The following is a 16,818-nucleotide window of genomic DNA, read 5'->3' on the forward strand; positions in this document are numbered from 1 at the left end:
CCCACATTGGGCTCCTTGCTCAGCAGGGAGCCTGCTTCTCCCTCTGTCTGCCACTCCCCCTGCTTGTTCTCTCTCTCCCTCTCTCACAAATAAATAAACAAAATCCTCATAAATAAATAAATAAATAAAAGTATGAAGCAATTTCTGTGTGTGTGATGCTTGTTCTAGTTGCCTTTACGTAATCATTGGACAAAGATAAGTTTATAGAACTTGAGTGAGCTATTGGCGTTTAATTTCTGATCCGCTTAGTTGGTCTCTTAGCATAATCGCGAAGAGAGAGCGCCGAACTAGGAGAAAGTTTGAGGGAACACCCAGGCAGAAAAAAAATCTAGTGCATAATCTTAGCAGTGGCAGGTAAGAAAGATGGTCCTGGGGCCACAGGTCCTTGGCCTCTGGTGGGGAAAACGGTATTACAGGCTGAATTGTGCCCTCCCAACATCCATATTTGAAGCTCTAACCTCCAGTTCTCAGGAGATGACTACTTCTGGAGACAGGGCCTTTGAAAGAGATGACTAAATTAAAACGAGGTCATCAGGGTGGGCCCTAATCCAATCTGACCAGTGTCTTTATAAGGAGACAAAATTTGAAGACACAATGAAGAAACACCATATGAAGACATGGGGAGGAAGTGGCCATCAGAGAGTCAAAGAGAGGTTTTCCCAGAAACCAACCTTGCTATCTTCTTGGTCTCAGCCTTCCAGCCTCCAGAGCCGTGAGAAATACATTTGTGGTCCCGCAGCCTCCCAGCCTGTGGAATTCTGCTGTGGCAACCCTCAAAGTCTAGCGCAAACAGCACAAGGGAGGATTTGCTCTCTAAGGAGCCGGGAGTGCCCAAGACCAGGGTCTAGTGAACCGGTGTCACTTCAGTCCCTGGGAGAGCATGAGTGCCTGCGGGTGCGGGCAGAGGGATGGATGCTTTGACACGCGCATCTCGTCCTCGTGACAAGCTGATGAAGTGATTTACTCTCCTGTAGCTGAGGAAGCCTGAGGATTAGCCAGTGAGGAATCTTGCCTGCGTTTACCAGAGAGGGTCAGATGCGTCAAGACCCAGGAAAGATGCCAGGCAGTCTCCCAGGAGCCCCCTGACAGGAAAAATGCTGTGGGTCAAGGTCAGGTTCTGGAAGCTGAGGCCTGCTCAGTATCCCTGAGGCCAAAGTCTGCTAAGAGCTGGCTGGTGTGGGAAAGCAAACAGGCTCAGGCTGCAAACTTAAGGTTACACCCGTTGCTCTGTCACCTCCAGCTGGGAGACCTTGGGCAAGTCACTTGATCTCACTAGGCCTCATTCCCTTACCTGTGAAAGAGTAACTGCTCTTAAAGTATTGTGTTCAAATTTCATAGGACGGCTTTGAAAATCAGATGAATTAATAGATTTAAAATACTTCCAGCACGGTGTATTAGTCAGGGTCCTCCAGAGAAACAGAAGTGATAGGATGTGTGTTATACAGAGAGAGATTTGTTTTAAGGAATTGGCTCACTTGATTGTGGAGGTTTGGTAAGTTCAAAATCTAACAGGGGAGGCTGACAAGCTAGAACTCAGGAGAATTGCAAATTAAGGGCAAAAGCTGTGTAATATAGAGCTGACAATGTACATGATGTCTGCAGGCTGTCAGCCGGGGGAACCCCCCCGCCCACCTTGCTGGTGGGGATCTGCCTTTTGGTCTACTTAACCCTCCGCTGATTGGACAAGGCCCAACCGTGTCAAAGAGAGCAATCTGCTTTCTTCAAAGTACACCAATTTAAATGTAAACCTCATTCAAAAACGTACTCATGGAAACATCCAGAACAACATTTGACAAAATGTCTGGCTATTTGGGCAAGCTGACACATCAAAATGAACCCTTGTGCACTCAGTAACTGCTCACAACAATTACTTTCATCCTTCTGACTAATACAAAAACAGAGCATCCTTTCTCTCCTTGGCCGAAGGGTGGTCAAATACAGCTGGCATCTTCAGGGTTAAAGGGAGAAAAAAAAATGCATGGTCTGAAAAGAAACAGAACTGACCAAACTGTTATTAAATAACCATTATTTGAAACCCTTTCTTCCTCAGAAAGCAAAGAGCTGGTACATCTGGATAAATAGTAGCTGTATTATAGTCCCTCTGGGAAAAAGACAATCAATGTTATAATTACTGGATTTGTTTGCAAAGAAAAGAACTGCCTCTTCTATTGCAAATAGGGCCCACTTTTTTCTCAGATGAGTAAGACGTGTGGGTCTGACCTTCCCCTCAAACTCCTGCTCTAAATGGGATGGTTTGGGGGAGAAAAAAACAAATGAAAAACAGCAACAACAACAAAAAACCCCAACCTCATCTACTCCCATTGCAACTAAATGTTTCTAGAACTTCAGAGTTGGAACGCAGAGAAGTGACTTACCCAAGGAGACGGGGAAGGGCCACCACCGTAGCTAAGAGATGACACCAAGTTGGCAGGATTCTGTGCCCCTAGCTTTTTTCAAAGAAACGCCTCTTTTGTCTTCTCTAAATATTTGACTTCCACCTAAGATCCCATGCATTTGCAGAAAGAGTTTTATGACTTAAGAAAAAGGGAAGAAAGCTTGAAAGCCACTGATGTGTCCATCTGATGGTCCATCACCTTCCATCTGATGCTACTGTTTCCCTGTTCAGTGTTCATCCTGTCTGTGCTGGAGGACCCCGGAGATGGAGAGCTCCCTGTTTTAGCAAACGACCTATTTGATGGCACCTCTCAAGAGCAGAAATTATCAGAAAGTCCTTTCTTAGTTTGAGGCCAGGGTCTCTTCTATGTGGTGGCCCCAAATTTTCATCACCTATTCTCACGTGGGAAGAATAAGAGAGGGGCAAGTCCGGGAGAGGAAGAGAAGAGGAGTGGGGATGAGAAAAATGGGATAAATTCGAGCTTTATTGCCAAGATTTAGTCATTCAGCCTTTAATTTTTTGTTATAGTAGCTATATTCATATTTTTTAAATTAACATATGATGTATTATTAGTTTCAGGGGTACAGGTCTTTGATCCATCAGTCTTACTATATTCGTATTTTCTTAACAGTTTCATTGAGGTTTAATTGACATACAGTAAAGTGCATATGTTTACAGGGTACGATTTGACAAGTTTTGATGTGACACAACCATCGCCACAACAGAGGTACACAGTTGAATATGTTAATCCCTTCCAGAAAGCTTCTTTGTATGATGTTGTAATCTCTCCTCCCTCTCCTCCCTGACCTCTACCCACAGGCAACCCCTGCTGGGCTTTCAATCACTGTGGCTTAGTTAGCACTTTATAGACTTTATCCAGATGGAATCATTCCATATGTATACACTTCTTGTCTGTCTTCATTTAACTCAAATAAATGTTTCAAAATCCATCCACGTTGTTGGGTGTATCAGTAATGCGCTTCTTTTTGTGACTGAGACATTTGCCATTGTGTGGATATATCAACTTGGTTTGTCTATTCCCCTGTTGATGGACATACGAGTTCTTTTCAGTATTTGGCTGTTACATATAAAGTTACTATGAATGTCTTTGTACAAGTGTTTGTATGGACATATGCTCTCATTTCTTTTTTGTTTATGTAGCAGGGAAATGGTTGAATCACAGGATAGGTATTTATTTAACTTTTTAAGAAACTACCAGATGGTTTTTGGACTTGGTTATGCCATAATTCCTTCTCACCAGTAGAGAGAAAGAGAGAGAAGGCGCATGTATGTGTGGGTGGGATTGGGGAGGGGTAGCAGGTTCCACACCCAGCATGGAGCCCAGCTCCGGGCTGGATCTCACAACCCTGCCATCATGACCTGAGCCAAAACCAAGAGTCCGATGTTTAACTGACTGAGCCACCCGGTTGCCCCTCCATCTTTTTAATTTTAGTCATTTAAATAGTCAAGCAGTAGTATCTCATTATGGCTCCAATTTGCATTTGTTTAATGACTAACAATATTCACATCTTTTCATGAGGTTATCTATCATCTATATATCTTTTTTTGATGAAATGTCTGTTCAAACCTTTTGTCCAATTTTAATTGGCTTGTGGGTTTTCTTATTGAGTTTTTGAGAATACTTTATGCATTCTGAATGCAAATCCCTTACTGGATTGGAGATCTTCAGATATTTTCTCCTACTTCATGACTTGTCTTTTCATTCTCTTAATAGTATTTTTCTAACAGTAGAAGGTCTTCATTTTGATAAAGCTCAATTTATTGTTTTTCTTCTATGGATTATGCTTTTTGTGTTTCATCTTTTTTAAAAAAGATTTTATTTATTTATTTGACAGAGAGAGACACAGGGAGAGAGGGAGCACAAACAGGGGGAGTGGGAGAGGGAGAAGCAGGCTTCCCACCCAGCAGGGAGCCCAATGTGGGACTCTATCCCAGGACTCTGGGATCATGACCTGAGCCGAAGGCAGATGTTCAATGACAGAGCCACTCAGGCACCCCTTTTGTGTTTCATCTAAAGAAGTTTGCTTAGGGGCGGCTGAGTGGCTCAGTGGGTTAAGCCTCTGCCTTCAACTCAGGTCATGATCCCAAGGTCCTGGGATCGAGCCCCACATTGGGCTCCCTGCTCAGCGGGGAGCCTGCTTCCCTTCCTCTCTCTCTGCCTGCCTCTCTGCCTACTTGTGATCTCTGTCTGTCAAATGAAAAAATAAAGTCTTTAAAAAAAAAAAAGAAGAAGAAGAAGTTTGCTTAACCCAACATCATAAGGACTTTCTCTTATTTTTTCCCCCCAGACAATTTGTGGTTCTGTATTTTACATTTAAGTCGATGATCCTTTTTTTTTTTAAAAAAAGATTTTATTTATTTATTTGACATAGAGGGCTCGAGCAGGGAAGAGAGCAGATGCCCTGCTGAGCACGGAGCCCGACGTGGGCCTCGATCCCCGGACCCTGGGATTATGACCTGAGCTGAAGGCAGACACCTAACTGACTCGGATACCCTGGCGCCCCTAGATCTGTGATACATTTTGGGTTAATTTTTGTATCTAATATGCAGTCAGGCTTAGAGAGTCGTTTATTTTTGCTCACAGAGAGCTGGCTCCTCTACACTCTCAGGGTCATCTCTATGAGTCAAGACAACTACTCCCCAGCCTTGATTGGGTCCCCCATTCCTGTGCCATGACCTGGAAACTTTCTCCAGGTAATAAGAGGACAGGCAGTTATAGGGCTCATCTACTTTGTCCAACCACTATCAAAGCCTGATGTCCACTCTCTTGAGTAGTATCACGTCGTGTGCTTGTTTTTGTTTCCAGTTGTTTCAGGTGGGAAAATAAATCTGACCCCTGTTATTCTGTTTTGACTGGAAGCGGCAGTCCCTATATTCTTATTTAAACCTGATATTTCTCTTTAAATAGCCTACATTTTTCTTTATTCACCCTTCGTACTTATATTGATGTAATCACAGATCTGAAACATCGTTGTGTTACTTTTATCCTAATTCATGTTAAAGTCAGTGTCACATTATTAACATTTTTAAAATGTACGTTTATGTACCACTTCAAATAGCTGTGCTTATTTCAGTACTACCCATACAACAGGTTGGGCAAACCCAGCTTCAGGTACTTGCCTTGAATGCCCTGTCTCATCCACCTCCCTCCCCCATGTGTACCATAATCATAGAAAATTCTCTGGGAGGTCAGTGATCCACATTGTACTAACTGTTTTTCAGACTTTTGAAAAAGGAAACCATTGCATATGAAACTTATGCACACATCTAACCTTTGGCATATTCCAGAACTTTGAGAACAAACACTACACCTGTAGGAGTGTTGTTCCCTGACTGAGTCGGAACCCCGGAACAGCTGCGCATATGTTCATCCTCTCACAGACGACCACCTCTGAGTGGAAAGGTGAAGGTCTTCTATTCTGGGTTCTTCTCCAGCTCCTGGCTTCTCTCATCTTGTGGGTGTGTTACCTGAACCTGCCCAACATCCAAGAGGTTAATGGTGACAACTGTAGCTCAATGCTACAGTTTGGGGATTTGGGGGGGGGGCATTAGAAGAAAATTGCTTAACTGTCTAGATGCAGTCAAACCAATCAATACTCACTTTTTGGGCTTTCAGTTAAAAGTGGAACAACAAAATTCTATTCTCTCTCTCAAAGCTTTGCTTTATATCTCACACTTTGTGTTGCTGAAAGCAAGTTGGGGACCAAAAAGAGTAATTTTGATATCCTAGGTCTCTGCTCCCACAAGGAGGCTCTGTACCAATAATAATGGAGAGACTTTTCCTGACCCTTCCTGCCAAGGCACACGAAGGGTTCACTGTCTTCCAAAGGAGTTCTATCTCCTTTAGAAGCAGTTCTCAGAGTGGTAGTTCTTTGTTAATCATTCACTCTACTTCAGTGTTAACACGGAGAGAGAAGTACAAATGGCCTGTAAGGCCAGATATTTAAAGATGTGATTCACAAAGATACATGGCATCTGACATGTCAGTTTTGAGATAAAAGGAGTCTTAGATGTATGGAGAGCTGGAGAAGGTATGACTGGTCTCAAGACGATCCCCTCAATACCAGCTGATTGCAGTGTGAGTGTGGCTAAATATTCCAAATTTTTTCAAATTGAAGAGTCCATTTATTTATTTGACAGAGAGAGACAGAGTCAACACAAGCAGGGGGAGTGGTGGGCAGAGGGAGAAGGTGAAGCAGGCTCCCCACTGAGCAAGGAGCTTGATGCAGGGCTGGATCCCAGGACCCTGGGGCCAAGATCTGAGCCGAAGGCAGACACTTAACTGACTGAGCCACCCAGGTGCCCCTAAATCTTCCAATTTTTAAATAACTGGGAAATGTAGCTTTTCTTCTGTAAGTAAAAGAGAAAAAAAGAAAAGAAAGGGAGAAAAAAAAGATACCGAAAACTCTAACAGCACCAACCAGTGGAGGACTGTACCATTCGTCAACCGTTTGGCAAATTATGGCAGATCTCTATGTATTTGAAAATCTCTGAAGTTGTTTAAAGAGAAGCTGATCCCTCTTTATCAGTTGGGAAGAGTTGTATGGGTGTCAAAGGTGTGAGAGGGGACAGAATCAGTTGTCTTCTATTATTTTAGGTTGAACTGCACTGAAGTTCTGCTTTGTTAACCCAGAAGGGTTGAATACTGCAGGCTTACAAAGTAAGCAGCCCAGTAGAGTTGTCAGTAAACAGTAAACAGGGTGACCCTGTAGTACAGAGTCCTCTGTAGAGTTGTCAGTAAACACGGACCCTGTACAGACTCCTCTGATGGGGTGAGACAATCTTTGCTATTTAGTGGCTAAGGATAAGAAGTGTTAGATGAAGCAGGCTCAATGCTGTTAGCATAAATACTAAAATATCAAGAGGCTCAAACACAGTAAAAGGTTATGCCTCCCTTGCTTACATTGTGCTGAGCAGTTTTGGATTACCAGGCTAGAGTTTGGGGATCAAGGTTGAAAAGTTCTACCATCTTCAATGCTCAACTGTCAAGGCCACTCCATGGGTCAATATTCAGGAGCAACCCAAGAAAGTATATGGGAGGTTTCTACTGGCCAGATCTAGGAATGGTCCACATCATTTTTGCTCACATTTCACTGCAACAGAAGCTGGAAGTTGTATTCTTGTTGCATGCCAAGCAAAAAAGGAAAATGGTTTGGTGATTTGCTGGCAATTTCTGACATAGAAAGGAAGGCTCAAAGTAAGTTTGCCACTGAATTAAAGTTTAGAAGATAAGGCACACCAACATTTTGGAGATGTCTCTGGCTCTGATACTTCGGACTTCCACCAAAGATTCAGGAAAGACAGTGGAATTTCTGATCTGAAAAGAAATATTTAAGCCATTTTGTAAATCAGCTTTAAGGGTGGCTGGTAGAAAAAACAGGCACTCTGCTATTAACTAGCTCTGAGGACTTTGGCAAGGTTTAACTTGGTTGAGACTTGGATTCTCCTTCTGTCAAATGAAGATTAAAAAATATGTACTTTTTATTGTCGTTCTAAGAATTGGAGACAATTTATGTAATATACACATGGCATATAGTCATTATGAGATCCAGCCAAATGGTTATCTAGGCTCTGCTAAGAGGTGTCCACGGGCAAGAAACTCAGCATTCTCGGAGTAGCCCTTTCCATTTCTATGCAGAGCTGACAGCCAGAAATATTCCTTGTCTTTTTTTTTTTTTTAAATATTTTATTTATTTATTTGACAGAGAAAGTCACAAGGAGGCAGAGAGGCAGGCAGAGAGAGAGGAGGAAGCAGGCTCCCTGCTGAGCAGAGAGCCCGATGCAGGGCTCCATCCCAGGACCCTGAGATCATGACCTGAGCTGAAGGCAGAGACTTAATCCACTGAGCTGCCCAGGTGCCCCCAGAAAAATTCCTTGTCTTAAGCAAAATCTGTTTTCACCTTCAGTCCTACTTCCATCCACGAAAACCACACAGAATGAGGTGAATCATTCTTCCACATACCAGATCTTCAGACATTTGGAAACAGCACTCGTACTCTGAGAACACTTTTTCAGTTTCTTCCATTTGGAACCCCTCACCCCTCTTGTTGTTCTCATCTGAAAACCTCTGCTTTGTCTTTATGTCTCTTAACACATGATTTACAGAAAGCAAAACTCCACCATATGTAGGACCTAACTAGAGGGGAGTGCGCTCGTAGCGTCCTCTCTTTTGCTGAAGAAATGTGTTACTCAGGGCCAAGTATCCGTGATGCTGCTGTAACAAAAAAAGACTTCACGATAAGACGGTTCAAATAAGAAAGGAATCTACTTTTCTCTCAGGTAACAGTCTAGAGATGGGCCAGTGGTCCAGGGCAAGAGTGTGGCTTGTCCAGACACTGAGGGATGTTTTTCATTTTAATGCTCCTCCTGTCTCATAAGATGTTTCCCTCCCTTGAATAGCCACCACAGGTTCACCAATGCCCCATACAACTGACAGCCTAGAGAGAAGGAGAGGAAGCAGAGGGTGAGCCAAGTTCTTCTACGAGAACGAACAGGAGTTGTGCTCAGCACTTCTGTTCCATTCTGTCAGTGAGAACTCCGTCACGCGGTCACAACAATCTGCAAGGGAAACTGGGACGTACAAATTCTGCTTTGGGGGTGAGGGGAGCAGGGTAGAACACCGTACTTTGCTAACACATTCTAAGTGGACGAGGGGAGAATGAACACCAAAGGGAAACCAAGAATCTCCTCTATGAGAAACTAGGCAAGACTAAAAGTCCCCGCAGACTAAAAGAGATTGGAAATAAGTAGCAAGAATCAGTACTAGTTGCTAAAATGATATGAGGGAGAATAGAAACAGGGTAATTCTAGCTCAGCTCTTTGGCAAGCTCGGGGGTAGCAGGACAAATGGCTAAACCAGTTGTCTTGGTGCAGTCGTTTCCTGGAAAATGAATGAATAAGTTCGGTAGATACTTTCACCAGAAAGCTGTTAGAACTTCTAGATTTTTTTTAAGTCTTATGTATTGTAGTTATGAAACAATCTAGTAGAAATCATCTTTCCTAGAAAAAAAAAATATGAGGAACCTCTATGAAATGAGAGAATGTCTGATCTTTCCTGTTCTCTGAGGATCTTTCCTGTTCTCTGACTAAATACACAGGACTTTCCAAACTCCGATTTCAGTTATTCTACCCTCTGGAGAACAGGCAATTGAATCTGGAAATTCCCAAAATGTCAATAAATGAAAAAGGCAAACAAATTGGGGAAAACAAACATTTTCATTTTGGAGTGGGGTGGGAATAATTACCGTGAAATATGCTAAATGCCAACTTTGATTTCTGGTGGTTTCTTGGGGATTTAAGATTTCATTTTCATGATTCATGGGCCACAAGTCATTGAAAATGCCAAGAGGTAAAATATACTTTAGGCTAAATGCATAAATCCCCTTTGACTATTAGTAGGACTCAAATATTGACATTTAAAAGGAGGAATTTCTTTCTCCATATGGTAATGAAATCGAGCCCCACTATCACTGTTAAAAAATACAACTCCAAGTATATACTCTTTTGAATATTAGTCAATTAGGCAGTGGCATTGTCTCATTTAAAAAAAAGGGCATTATGCTTATTAATTTAATTGCTTTATAGGAGAGAAGCAAATGTTAAAGTGACCACATTTTATATTCTCCATTAGGAAATCATAGTAGATGGTTAGTACAATAGCAAGGAGCAAGGTCTGAGAACGTATAGTGTACCAGGCTGGGGGACAGACCAAGGTCCTACAGGTCCCACTCAGTCACTTAGTGTAATGTCCAAACTTTCCCTGGGTAAACTTCCTATTAGAATCACTTGCAGAAAAGGACAGAGCTTCTCAGACCCACAATCATCCCCTGGAATGGGAAAAGTCCTCAAGGTTGAGCAGCCTCACACGACAAAGATTTTGGAATCTTAACATTAATGTGAAGATAATTGATCGAGGAGGATTTCATTGGCTTCTCGCTTTCTTTGCTCTCTTTTTTTCCCCAGAGCTAATTCACCACAGCCTCCTTCTAGAACCAGCTTTGAAGTCCTCTGCGCACCTGGGTAGATTATAGAGAAAGGAGGCAGAGCTTCCACACCCAAACTCGAAATTCACAATCCAGCATGACAGTTAAGACATGCCCTCTAGCATCTAGTTTAAAAGTTAAACCCAAGCTTGATATAATCTCCTGAAATGGTTAACCCTTGCCCGGATTTAGCACCTTCCCTCATGCCGGAGGAAGAGTGCGGACTTGACTTCTGTTAAGGTGTAACGCTCTCCGCAGAAACATACGTGATCTGGGTAGATAGGCTCTGTGATAGGTGTTCTAGAACATTATTAGAGAGAATTTCTGACTATTGCTTATTCTTGGCTCAGGGTCCAAGAGGGACAAAATGCATACTCCTTCCAGGCCCTTCTCCTCTTTGGCTTTTTGGATTTCTCTTTCCAACATCACCTCAGTCACAGCTCTTCCCCATTTTTTTTTCCTGGGGTATCCCCAGCCCTTACTCTGGGGGCTGGCCTTCTTTGCCTGGTGTAGGTGAGACGGCAGGATGGAAGGATCGTAGGCAGAGTGCAAGGGGCTGGGGCTAGAAGAGCGAAACGTTAGGGCTCCGGTTGGGTTGAGGAACTCTACGACCAAGGATTGGGAGCAATGAGGGGTCAAAGAACGAGCCGTGCCGGACAGGCCAGGGGAAGGGAAAAGTAGAGAGGAGGATGTGATTTGGAGCCAAATGCGTGCCCTAGGCAGGAAGCTGCTCACATCCTTCCAGCCGGGGTGGGACCAGTCTCGGGGCCCAGCCAGCTGCTAGACCTTGCAGGTGCAGACAGGGAAGTGGCTGCACCTGGCTCCTGTGGGTGTGTAGGTGGGAACTACAGATAGGCACCTGGTTTCTGGCAACAGAGCTGGTTCTGATCCAACCACCACTCCCTGACCCCATGAATGGCAAACTCTCTGGAGTGCCCTCACGAGCCCCCTCCCCGGTCCCCCATGTCTCAGCCTGGCCTTCATCTTGTGATTGCCATGAAGGGAGGGGTCCAAACCTTAAGGGTCACCAGCTCCACGGTAAATCCATCTCTGTAAATCAGGCTGGGAGAGGAAATCCCAAACTGACCAGCCAGGAGGATTTCCTGCTCAGGGCTTCACCGCCTGCTTGGAGGCTGGAGAATCTTTCGCTGACATGCAGCTCAGAGCTCCAGTCGCTTTGTGTCTGAAGTGACTGCCGAGCACAGCAGCAACCGCTTATTATGATTAATTAGATTTTTAATTAATGCCTCACTACTTAATTAAGAAGGAGCCCTTGGAGTAAAACCCCAACTAAATACTCTTTCTGCCATTAATCCTCTCTGCCTTCTATCAGAGGAAAAGACAGACAAGGAGTATAACATTATGTGGGGTTTTGGTCTCCCAAGAAGTCACGAAGATATTATCAGAATAGCAGAAGAGCTTCTAATTTCTTCCCATCATGCTTTCTCATTCTTTGGATTGCTTAGGGTATTTTTGTTCCGGGACTCTTTTTCATTTTCATTATTCAACTCATTTTTTTTTTTAAGATTTTATTTATTTATTTGACAGACAGAATCACAAGTAGGCAGAGAGGCAGGCAGAGAGAGAGGAGGAAGCAGGCTCCCTGCCAGGCAGAGGGCCCGATGTGGGGCTCGATCCCAGAGTCCTGGGATCGTGACCTGAGCCGAAGGCAGAGGCTTTAACCCACTGAGCCACCCAGTTGCCCTTATTCAACTCATTTTAATTGAACAACATTTGTTGAGCCGTAAATGTGTGCAGGGCTTGGTTGTAGGTGCTCTGGAGAGTCAGAAAGGTAACACCTGCTCCTGCCTTCCTGGGAGCTCCGTCTCGGGAGAGGCAGCAGGGTTCACCAGTGTGAAAAGATCATGACTACAGGCGAAGGGGGGGTAGGATAAGAAAGCAGGACCCTCCGTGGAACTTGAAACTGATTCTGTGACCGTTTCCCACGAAGAATCCCAAAGCTGGTTAGAGTTGTCATGGTGTCACCATGGACCAAGCATGGTGCCAGAGGCTGGACACCCATGACCTCCAACTGTTGCAGTTTAGAACGGAGGACAAGGAAGAAGTGCCTGCCTTGTCAGTGACCCCTCATCCAGGTTGATTTCTCTTGCTATCTCCTCCCACCGGCACGGGTAATAATTGGTTGGTGCTCTGTCCACTGTGGGTGCCAACAGAGAAGGGACTGTGCCTCTGCCTTGTTTCTCACTGTATCCCCAGCACTTAGCACAGACCAGCATCAAGCAGGAAGGAAGGAGAGAATTGTAACCATGGCAAAGCCACAATGCTATTCCAGAACAGACTCCTTTAAATGTCCAAACTCTTTCTCCTCTAGCACGCTGGGCTTCAGGACCAGCAGAATGGGTGCACAGTCCTCAAAATGACCCTGGGAAGAAAAAACACCCATCCTTGTGTAGTCTGCTTTGGAAGATTGAAAATGACTCTTGTTCCAGGATCGTCATCTCTGGTATATAAAGAGGGGCCAGTGGGAGCAAGCAGTCCAGCAGAAGTAGCAGCATCTGTAGCTGAGAGTGTCCACGGCCTCTGGGGCTCCCCCCGCCCACGCGTCCATCCATGCTGACCACCCCCCACCCAAGGGTGGAGTCAGTACCAGCCTTCCCCTGCACTTGGCCTCCAGAGAGACACTGACGCCCTGTCAGCCCCATGTGGAAAACCTCCCTGTCCTCTTTGTCCAGCCAAATCAGGATTGGCAAACTTCTTGAGAAATTTTTACTCATGAAACTAAGAAAGGAAACATAAAAATAGTTTCCCAGAAGACGAAAATCGAGCATATTTGCTAAACTATAGGTACCTGAACTGAGTACAAGGTAAACTCTCAAACTTTGTTGCTTTTTTCCCACCTACTGGGGCTGGAGGCAAAAAAAAAAAACCAAAACAAAACAAAAAAAAAACACCTCAGTTTTACTCCAAAGTGGGTTTGGGTTGACAGCTCTTCCCACTCTGGTGAAAGCCCTAATCTTTTTCAGAACCTGCTTCATGGTCCCCTTGCTCACCCCAGACTCTCCCCTGGCTCTGAACTATAGATAAATTCTCTCTCTTGCAACCAAGGATGGTTTCATGGGTGTTTGACCAGAGGTGGTACACAGGACCTCCTGCTTGGAAGGGTTTCTCCTTTGGGGTTTAACACTCTGCAACCACTGCCTTGAAATTCTTAATAGTTGGGTCTTTGGATTTGTATTTGAAGTCAAGCCCAATAGAACAATGAAGAATGTGGGGGCTGAGGGAGGAGAGGGGGTTTGCTCAGAAGCAATGGTCCAGCTTTCCTTGCCTGACCACTCCCAGGCATGGGTTCTCAACCACCTACTTCCCTTCCCCCAGCACCCTGAGCCCCTACCCCTATCCCGGCCTCACCGTTGCAACCCCCACCCAGTGACCACTGTTAACCCTGCCAGGGATCTGGGTATCGAAACAGGGATGGTGGGTTAGGGCTCATAGATCCTGTAGAGTCTTGGGGCTAAGCATAGGAGCAGCCCCAAGTCCCTGCCCTGGGTTATACCCCAGCATAGACGCAGGGACATTGAGTAGATGAGCCTCTTACTCAGCCTGATCCACACACTTTATAGGGTTTCATGCAGAAGTTGCAATACCCTTAGGGACCCCCTGTCTACTGAAATTTGGGGTGGTAGGCCTGTAGGAAGGGGAGATGCCCCCCTCGACCTATTGCCCCTGGCTAGAGGCCTTGTGAGGCTCTAGGGGCTGCTGGGAGGGAGAACCTAGGAGATGATGAGCTGTGCGTGCGTGAGCACCAAGCAAGGGGACCAGCCATAAGGGGTCTCTACTCGCCCTCCGCATGTCCCCAGGCTCCAGGGTTGAAACAGTGAATTAAAAACAAAACACACCATGACAGGCTAAGAGAAAGATAGACCCCAGAAAGAAAACACCTCTTATTTTAATACATCTAACCTACTTTTCTCCTGCTCTTTGAACAAGGAGTTCTGCCCTTGCATTTTGCCCGGGGGCATGAAAATTATGTAACTGGTCCCATTTGCAAACCCCTTTCCTAGCTTGATCCTTGGGATGCAAAAGATACTGCCCTATCTTGCTCCCTAAGAGTCTTCCCTCCTGGCCTATAGGTGAGCCTTCAGTGATCGAGCGGTAGCCTCCATGACGCCATCAGATCTCTGGCTCTTAACTAGCTGTAGACATTGACTTTATGCCCTGACTTGGTTTATTTTATTTTATTTTATTTTATTTTATTATTTTTTTATTTTTTAAAAGATTTTTATTTATTTATTTGACAGAGATCACAAGGAGGCAGAGAGAGAGGAGGAAGCAGGCTCCCTGTGAAGCAGACAGCCTGATGTGGGGCTCGATCCCAGGACCCTGGGATCATGACCTGAGCCGAAGGCAGAGGCTTTAACCCACTGACCCACCCAGGCGCCCCTGACTCGTTTTCTATGGCCTACCGGATTTGCCAGAAGTAACGTTCCTAGCCAGAAATCATAACTCAGAGGAGGTGTCTTCTTCCCATATTATTCTAAGTTGGTCTCTTGGTTTGGCCATTCAAGGGGCCACCTAGGTCTTGCTTTGGTTGCCATCTATATTGGAGAACCTGATTTCAATAAATCATCTCCTTTGTCTGCTAAAGGACTTTTGAATCTCTTCATTTTCAAAGTCTCCTCTCTAAGATCTGCTCCTTCCTTCCCTGTCTTTACTGAGAGAAGCCTCTAATGAGCAGAGATGATTGATGTCCTCCTACGAATGATGTTCCTTCAACCCACAGCCAAGGCCTTCCTACAGCTCCATCCACTTCTCTAGTTTCCTGCTATCACTTATCCTGCAGGCTTCCCAATGAGTGTCCTCAGATCCTCCCACCATAAGACCTAATAATAAAGACACATCAATTTTTGTTTTAAATTACAGTTATAACTTGAACCAAAAGAAAGGCAATCATTTATCACAACTAAATAAGTAAACTATGATTTCTAAAATTATATGCATAATATATACTGTATATGTATGTATATATGTATATAACATTTCTTACACTATATATTTATTTATTTAATCCTCACAACAGCTCTATGAAGTAAATAATGTATTACAGTTCTCATTTTACAATGAGAAAAAAAATGAAGGCACAGAAGTGTAAAATGATTTGTCCACACTCACGAAGCCAGTAAATCAATCTGTGGGATTCAAACCCAGATCTAGTAAGTGCCCTAAACAATACACTCAGAAGAGGACAGAGGGGAGATAACATAGTTAGCATGGGCAGAGAAGTCCTGGGGAGACAGGGACCCAAACAGGACATAGGACGAAGGAGAGGCTTTAGGAAGAAAAGGAGAGAGGGATCGCTCCTGAATCCGAAACTCTAGGAGTGGGGCCAGCAATCCACATTCTAAGAGCCATGATTCTGATATATGCTCAAGTTTGAGTACTACTGGATTAGTTAATGCGTAAGTGCTTAGCGGCACTTAGTACACACTAACTGCTTCATTGGTGTTAAATGTTACTACCAGCGATTGGACCACACATCTTCATGTATGGCCTTGACCCTACTACACAGGAGCTGCCCTGGTCTTCTGGATCACCTAGAGGTCTCCACCCTGAGAGTATATGGTGTCCACCTTCACACATGTCTCATCAGACCTTCTGCAACCCTCCCTGCCCAGTTTGCCAGCAACTGCCTTTGACTCAGGTCATTGTCCTGGGGTCCTGGGATGGAGTTTCACCTTGGGCTCCCCCTGCTCCCCAGGGAACCTGCTTCTCCCTCTCCCTCTGGCTGCCACTCCCTCTGCTTATCCTCTCTTTGTGTGTGTCAAATAAAGAAATAAAATCTTGGGGCACCTGGGTGGCTCAGTGGGTTAAGCTTCTGCCTTCGGCTCAGGTCATGATCCCAGGGTCCTGGGATCAAGCCCTGTATCAGGCTCTCTGCTCAGCGGGGAGCCTGCTTCTCCCCCTCCTGCTCCCCTCACCTGTGTTCTCTCTCTTGCTCTGTGTCTCCCTGTCAAATAAATAAATAAAATCCTTTAAAAATAAATAAAACCTTAAAAAAAAAGAAACCTAACCCTACAATGGATCACCCATGGTGACTACTAGACAGATTCCCCAACCTGCCAGGGTCTCTGCTCGTTTACAAAATTTCACAACCAATTACCTGCTCTTTGCCACAACACCAGAGAGATGTAAAACTCAAGCAGTTAGATGAATACAGAGTGCCCAGCAGAGTGCCCTGAGTGTGGCAAGTGCTTGGTGAACATCGACTTTAAATACTCAACGTTATACATTAGCCTACTGATACCGCAAAGCAGCAAAGCTGTGTCAGATTATAAAGCAAGAAGAGCTGGTGACTTTGACTTCTCTGTTCCAGGGAAGGATCTGTGTGAGGAGTGACCGTCCTCTTACTACCTCATATTGTTACTGCTGGTTTAAATATTTGCTGTTGCTGTTTTTACTGTA

This window comes from Mustela nigripes, chromosome 1 (genome assembly GCF_022355385.1).
Source record: "Mustela nigripes isolate SB6536 chromosome 1, MUSNIG.SB6536, whole genome shotgun sequence".
Classification (NCBI taxonomy): Eukaryota; Metazoa; Chordata; class Mammalia; order Carnivora; family Mustelidae; genus Mustela; species Mustela nigripes.